The sequence below is a fragment of the Agelaius phoeniceus genome, chromosome 7 (assembly GCF_051311805.1).
Source record: "Agelaius phoeniceus isolate bAgePho1 chromosome 7, bAgePho1.hap1, whole genome shotgun sequence".
In the NCBI taxonomy this organism is placed as follows: Eukaryota; Metazoa; Chordata; class Aves; order Passeriformes; family Icteridae; genus Agelaius; species Agelaius phoeniceus.
The window spans coordinates 45457983-45466431 of NC_135271.1; positions in this window are offsets into that span (position 1 = coordinate 45457983).

Consider the following 8449-nt stretch of genomic DNA (forward strand, 5'->3'; position numbering starts at 1 on the left):
ATCTTCCTGATGCCCAGCCTGAACCTGGAGGGTCTGTCCTCTTATCCCTTCACTAGTTGCCTTGGAGAAGATGCTGACCCTCACCTGGCTTCAACTTCCTTTGAGGTTATCTTTTGGCTGGAGTGATAGATCAAGCATCGAGGTGGATTTCACCACCTTCCCCAGGCAACCCTAGACACATACCAATCCAATTTCTTATTCTGTTCAAAATGAGTGTCTGCCTCAATCATTTACTTATTAAAAGGTCATCATAAGCACTAATTGATTGCACCTCTTCTCTTCATAAAAATTTGACATCCTGTCTGAGCTCAGAGACTCATGAAAGGTCATGGCACAGGTTTACTCAAATGAATCATCTCTACCTGATTAAGCAGCCTCAAATGACTCTTTCTCTGTGGTCCTGGAAGCTTATTTGTGGTGACCTAAATATGAATCCTTCTTCCCAAATCAGGGCTGGATTAGCAGAGTCATATCTCTCTAATCATGTGTGCACACACTAAGGGAAGGCAGCTGCTTAGGCATGTTTGGCTGGGACTCGTGCCCTCAAAATACAAAAGCTGGTACCAACAGGCAGGGCTACATCTCTGCAGTGCATTCCTCTGCTGGGATGGCAAAGTGCTGGTTTATGTTAGTTGCACTTTGGGCAGAACTTGTAGGAAATAATGGACCATGACCTCTGTCAGCCAGCTGCAGCAGTGTCCTACCTTGGCCTATTAATGAACTACACTTATTTAATGTGATTTTCCTTTCTGTTACTTGGGAGAAAGAGAGGGAAAGTCTTTTGATTTCCCATTGGATGATGTTTTAGAGATTTTTGTGATTTCCATAGCAAAATATTGCTGCAATAAAATTAGCTTGAGGTTGAGGTGTTTTATAGCAAAGGCTGAAGAAATGCAAGGCTGCATGGACAGGTGTGTGCCATGCTACTGATCCAAAGGAATTCCTTTGGGGTGAGAGCAGGATGTGGCCCTTCATCATCAGATGCTGGGGAAAGCTGTGTTCAAAGTCATGCAGTTTTCCTGAAGTTTGTGAATATAATACTCTTACAGCAGGATATTCTGTCTGCTTAACCTTTCAAAAAGTAAATGATCTAGAAAGTTCTGGAGTTGAATTTCAATCCTTAGAAGTGCTGCTTTTTTGGAAGTCTCCAGGTATGCCTGCCCTGTCCTCCATGCAGGCTTCTTCCTTTTTGTCACCTCCAATATTTCTAGAATGAAATTCCCGACCAGACAAAGTCAACGACAAATCTCTCATTGACTTTAATGGAGGCAGGATTTCACCCTTGATATGTTCTGGTAGCTGAGCAGTGGAGATAATTGATTCTTTGTCAGACTCACTCATTTGCTTACCAGTGTTTTCTTGTCCTTAGTATCTCAGTTTCTTTGGGTTTTTTCTCTTTTTTTTTTCTCTTTTTTTAATTACTGAAGGTAAGCCAAAACAAAATCAACGCCATTCAACAAAAAGAACCCTGAGACAAAACTAAAACTGGTATTCTCAAAGTCAGAATTTATGGCTTATTGATGAACCAAGAATGAGAAAAGGAATAAGCAATACTCAGGAAGAAAATGATGCTGTGTCTGCAGAGAAAACCAGAATGATTTCCTGTGACTTTACAGCAATAGCTAATTTGGGGGTTAAAGACAAAGGGGTGGCTGAACAACTCTTGTTCTGTTTCCAAGGCAGTTGGAAATAGTAATGCAAGAAATGTTTTTTTTTTTTTTTTTTTTTTTGGTTAGATAAGGAGTCTTGCAAAAAGGCCAAAATTCTGGTGACTTTAATTACTAGGTTATTGATTGGGATAATATTTATGCAAGTGCTGGGGGAGCATATTCCTCAAGGAAGGTGCAGCATTGCTGTTATTTTACAATTTGCTGAATTGCTAATAGTGAGCAAGAACGGGGCTGCATGAATGCAAAGCAGAGGAGTGGGCAATATTTTATGTGCAGTGATAAGGTTTTGCCTGAAATTTGCCTTTGTGCTACGTGGAGAAAGTTATCTGATATCCATTGTAAGGAAGCATTCACCAGTATTCAAAAGACTGGAAATATGAAGTATCTCACTGATTAGTTGCAGTCTAGTGGCTGGCATTTCTTTAATTTGCCTTTATTTTTTGAAGAACGGTGTTAATAGGAAATAAAAAAAAAAAGAAGAATTCAGAGGAAGGCAATTTGGAAAAGCTATACCTATGAAAAGAGCAAGTTATTTAGAGGATAACAAAAGAAACAAATCTAAATTAGCAGCGCTGAATGTCTCTGGTCACAGCCAAGAAGCCTTCCAAATGTGTTTCCATTAAATAGGAAGTATAACACAAAATTGTTCACTTGTTAAAAAAAAAAAAAAAGACATTCAGGGAAAAAAATGCCTTTAAAAAGAAGTACTTGAATGTTTGTGGCCTCATTCTGTGCCTGCAGGTCACACTGACTTCAGTGAGACTCTTGTTTATTCAAGAGCAGAAATACGGCAGTATTCCTATGGACAAAATGTTGGGTTTTTTCCCCCAACTGTTCATATTTTTCTGCCTCACTCCATGGTGCTTCTTGCCACATGCTGTGTTTTTTGAAGGATTATACTCTGCTTGCCTTCTCCATCAAAGCCATTACACATACACATGTATTTTTATTTCTGCATACAATATTGCTCACACGTATGAGAAGATATAACTGTGTTGTAGACAAAAGCAGCACAGATCTTGTACAGATTTCCAAACCACTGTCATTAAGTGTTTTATCAACCAGGACACTTCTACAGTGCTCACCTGATAAGGCAGGTGCATGCTGTACTTCAATCACATTTGACAGAAGGGAGAGTCCAGCTCTAACAAAGAGAAGCAAATACAGGATGTTGATGGCTGGAAATGTCCACAGAGATGAAAATAATATATTTGACAAAATGTTATCAATTATGTGTCTGTCTTGGACTTTGGCTGGCTGTGACAGCTACTGCTGTCCTTCACAAACCTGGGTGATGGAGTTGTCATTTTTATTGCAATTTTTAATAAATATGACTGCCATAAAATACCTGTTGATTGAAGAATCTTTCAAATAGCATTTTACTCCATACAGGTTCTTTAAGGGAGTGATTTTAAGGAGAAAAGATTGAGGACCAGTCAAAATATGGGATGGTGCAAGAGAATTTTTTGGCAAAGGAGGCCTTGCACGGAGCGTGTTAAATGAGGAAAGGTTAATCAAGAGGTGGACTTAAGGCTTCATGTGTTAAAATCCTGTCAGGTGGGATGGTGAACCTTCCAGCTTGTAATAAATATCCTGCACACATTTTGAGCTCTCTGTCTGCTACTGCAGTGCAAGTACCCAGGCAGGGGAGGAGCAGGAGCAGCTCTGCCCTGCACTGCTGGTAGTTGATTAATGTGGGACCTAACAAGTCCCTTCTTGATATTCCAGCCAGCCAGATTTAGCATGACACTTATCTCTTCACTTGCAATCTCTTCACTTACAATCTCTGTTCTTCATCTGAATTGATCTGTGCCACGATTCTCTGGTGTGTTAATGAGTTTTCTGTGTGGTGGAGTGCTAGAGGCCCTGTTAAACGCCAGGGACATCCTGCCTACTGCATTTTATTTATACACCCACTCTGTTACTCTTGACAAAAAGAAGCTGAGTTGTTTATCTTCAGGTTTTTTGACAAAAAATTTGTCTTACAGTAATTTTCTCTGCTCTGGCTGCCCACAGAGGCAAATCCAAATATATTATTCACCTGCTATTTCAAAACCATTTAAACTTGCCAAGTCTAAGTGGTTTTTTACACGTTGTGCTGATACTCTCAAAGTTGTTATTAACTGCCTCAGATGTAATTTTTGATTGTGGTTGCATTTAGCAGAAAGATGACAAGGCATGTTCTTTTGTCTGTCAGGCTGAAGTGATATAAGGACAATACACCTGCCCTTGGAAACAAAATGTTTTGGAAGCAGTGTTTCTGCAGAGTCTGTTTTGTTCATTAAAGCTGCCAGAGCCCTCCCTTGCCTGCTGCCTTATTTCACTGCTTTTAAAATCCATCCTGACAGAGCTTGGTTAGTGTTTGGGAAGATGTTGTCTAGAACATTCAGCTGCTGTGCATGGCTTGGGAGCTGAGATCCTTTGCTAATCCATTTGGAAATCCCTGAGTTGGTGAGAAACCAGGCCTTAGATGAAGCTGTGGTAGCTTGGGTCTCTCTGGAGCTGGCTGGCGGGCCAGGAGGGGCTCTCCCACCCTCCTGTAGTTTGCCTCAGACATGAATCCATCCATCCACACTGCAGGGGTGTGTTCAGCTTGGATTTACAGGGAAAAGGGACTGGGAGCACCACCCAGCAGGGCTTGGTGCTCTTCAAACTTCTCATGACAAAGCACCAACAGCTTGTGCTCTCTGTCCCCTTCCAGATGCTGACACAGGATGGTCAGCCTGTGTGATGTTTTACTACCCCACAACCCATTTTTTTTGCCTTTTCAGAGACTAAGGCTTGCTAGGTCTGTGTTGCAATATCTGTTGTTCCAGGCTTAGCAGCTTGGATCACTGGTGGAAATCCAGCTTTTCTGGAGCTTTCTAGGTCACTGAGAGGCAGAATGTATAGTATGGAATAGGCATTGAATTTTCACACAGACTCGTGTTTACTTGTTTTTTTTTTCTTTTTTTTTTCAATAAAGGTGGAATGCTGCTGTAGAAGTGCTACTGAATTTTAGTTTAAAAAATAAAAACTCAGCCACTGTAATACTGTAATAATGAACAGGAACATGAGAGGATGTAGCATCATCCAGTTGTGTGGAACAACTATTGTGGATGCTTCAAAATCCTTATTGCAATTTGATTTGTTCCATCTTCCCCTCCCAATCATAGCTACATCTGCCAAAAAAAAAAGCTTTTTTCACCCCATACTTCTACTTTTACAGTACCCTTTTATGAATAGCACTATACTGCACAAGATTTTGTAGGTACTTTAAAGAATGTATTTCCAACAATAGCTTTAAAGTGCTTAGAGCTGACTAATCCAAAGATATCCCAAAGCCCATGAAAGAAATATAATTGCTTGTATAATTACCACAGCTTCTGCAATATCACTGCAGCTGAAGTTGTTTGTATGGTTTCTGTCCCTCTTCTCAGCTTCTAGAGCCACCTCCTATGAAGATACTCAAAATCTGACATTCTTTAGATACTTCTCTTTGTTCTCCTTAGTGCTTCAATTCCACCGGAGCATTTCTGTTAGCAAAGACATCTCTGATCAGGATTTCTTATTTCAAATAAGATAAAAGGACAGATTCCATTTCAGTCACTCAGGTTCAGATCAGAACTGACTCCACTGGCACCAGTTGAGTTAATCTGCACCAGTGTAGCTGGTGGCATCATCAGAACAATAATAAGCCTTAAGATGCCATTGGAAATATTTTATTGATATTAGAGGCTGCATAAAGGTAAATTCCTTCATGTTCTCAATTTTTGGCAGACAAGCTGAAGTGGAATATATGTATGTGTATAAAAACATAAAGCTCTTTCGGTTTCAAATATGTGTTGTAAAGAAGGCAGCCAACTTTTCAGGGCCATGTGATCCTACTGTTTCTAATAAAATTGTCTCATCCCTGACCTTTTACTCACATTTGAGGCAGGGGGAGCAGACAATTTTATCTCCAGACAGGGATGTGGAAAGTTTTCTCAAAAGTTCCTTTAATCAATCACTAATTGAAAGTTTTAATGTGATAATTTCACAAGTTGGAAAAAATAAAACCAAAGAAATTATCTACTTAAAACAGAATTGACTCTAAAACACTGTAATTGAAAAGAGTGTTTTGGAAGCCTAAATCCACAGCTGTTGGTGAAGATGTATTCAGTTGTTCTTTGGAGCTGAACTAATACAGGTTAATAAATAATAGGTGAATTATAGCAAACAAAGATTTTACAGTCTGAAAGCTTAGAAGAATATCCTGTTATGCCAAACAAACATGGAACAATGCCAGTAGGATGCTTTTGGAATGAATTTCTAGCTCTATTAGAGTAGATAGTATCATGTAAAATAAGTCTGACTAAGCTAGTTAAATTAGGGATTTGTGCAGACCATAATGATCTCATGTGTACTGTGAGTATAAGAATCAATTTTTTTAAAATGGTTTTATACCTATAGAATCTTCATCCAGATCCTGTTGTATGGTAAGTCTTTCACACATATTAGAGACTCCACACCAAAGATCAAGCTCAGGCACAGAAAACCCACTACAAAGATTATTTGACCTTTCTTGGGGTGCCTGTGGGGATATCACTTGGGAAAGATAAAAAATGCTCTTTAAGATTCCTGCTGACAGTTGGCAGACCAGGTGGTCCTGCAGAACACAACTGCAGGGTCTCTCATCCTGAGTCTTGAAAGATTGTGCAGGTGTGCAGTGGCTCATTGGTGCTCTGAGTTAAACCAAACTCTCTGTTTTAGTTTCAACAAGAGCTGTTTGCCTTGTGTTTTCTGCACATGCCCTGCTGTCTCCCTGAAATTTGCCCCATTTTCTGTGGGCTGACCTTGCAGCACAGTTTGTAGTCTTGTAGAACTCTTATTTTGTGCTTCTCTTTATTTTAAAACAGAGTTTTCCAGGCTGCCTTGTGGGGTCCCTGTGGCTGGGATGGACCACTGCCCACTGTCCAAACCAGTGCTCTTCCCTCCCAGTGCTGCTGCTGGAGCTTTCCCAGAGCCACAGAGCCTTCCTTTCCTTGCTGGAAACACTGACTCATGTCCCAGGCTGTCCTTGCCCACTGCAGACTGTCCCTCACCACTCTCTGCCCAAGGCTCCTGCTTCACTCTGGGCCAGCACACACAGCCAAGGTGCTTCACACACTGTCCCAGAACTAAAAACTGTCCCAGAACTAGGCTTGTGTGTGATCTCAGCTTCCATGGGCACAGTGAAAATGCAGATCATATAAGAGACAAGAAGACTTGAGGTTCTGAATTGAGTGTGCCTGAAGGAGAGCTGCCTGGATTCACAAACACACAGCACCACACCTCTGTATGTGCAAAGTAAGCTCTGCATCTTTGGTAAAAAGCTCTCTAGTTAAGTGATTAAACTTATCTCTTTACTAAAGCCCTTCCAGAATGGAGATTTTGAAAAATTTTAATCCTTTTGAAATGAATGAGATTTAAATTCATTTATTGCTTTTGTCAATTCTATCTAAACCTCCGCTGCAATCACTGATGTTACTTACAGGGAGATGTGCTTGTATGGGTAGAGTACATAAAATTTTTTGGTGTGTCTATTGTCAGTTCTCATTTTTCCACTTGTACTTGCTGGGTCTTTTGGACACTTTGCTCTCTGTAGTAACCCACTGCCAAATCTTATAAAACAACTCTTCCTTTTATATAAAGAGTCCTACCAGAACCTTGTAAAAAGCAATTCTGCTCTTGTGTCTAGCATTAAGAAAGTGTGGTTAAAGAAACTTCAGTTTGACATATCCATCAACTATATTGAAAATTATTTCATACAGGAAATAATGGCTTTCTGCTGAGATCATTAAAATGAAATTCTTGACTTGTCTTGGGATCTTTGAAGGTGTGGAGAGGCAGACTTGCACACACTTCTGTGCCTGTTAGGCACATATCTGCATGCTGACCTGCCTTCCAGGCAGACCTGAATAAGTTGCTTGCCTGAAAGGTGCTGTACAAAGGCTCATAACTCACTTTCCAGGCAGACAAGAACAGGTACTTGTCTGGGAGACAGCCCTTTGTTGATAACCTGCCTCCAAGGCAGATCTGTCTAGTTATCTCTGCTGTCTTTGAAGCAGCTCCACACTGAGTTGTGTGTCCTTAGTGGGCTCGCTGCTGCCTGCCTGGGAGGTACTTGGGCTGATCATCTTCCTTCTGGAAAATCCTGGGCAATTAGGAACCCCAAACAGCATCTCTCCAAAAGGGACATTTACAGTATGAACTGACTTAGTTCTGACTGATCACTGTCCCTGGTGTTCTCTATTAACCTCCCATGTATAAGCACTGTCACAAACATCCCTCTCCCACCTTCTGAAAAATAAAGAGCTTGTCAAAAATTTCTGCTAATATAGCACAGAGCTCACACATGCTGCTTTCTGTGGCAGTAATCAGACTGCCAAACTTGCTGAAGAGAAGGAAGGGAGTAGGGAGAGCTTTTTAAAAAAAATTCAAAATTGCTATGCTGTGTTGAAGGACTAAAGGGAAGGTGGATTCTGTATTTCAGTGTTCAGTCTTAAAAATGGCATCTAATTATTATGTCAGGGATCCAGTTCTCAGCCACTTATACAACATCATAAGTGCTACATGCTCATTTCTAATCAAAGAAATGCTTTATTTTACTTGGGAAAAAAAGAGTAATTACTAGTTAACTGTAAAATACAATTTTGTTTCTTTTCCTTTCTTAGAGAAGTTGAGATTGCAAGTCAGATGTTAGTCTTGGGGAAAAAAGATATATACCTCAAGGCCATAAACCAGCAGCAGTTAAGTCACCTGATAAAGGATAGATCAGA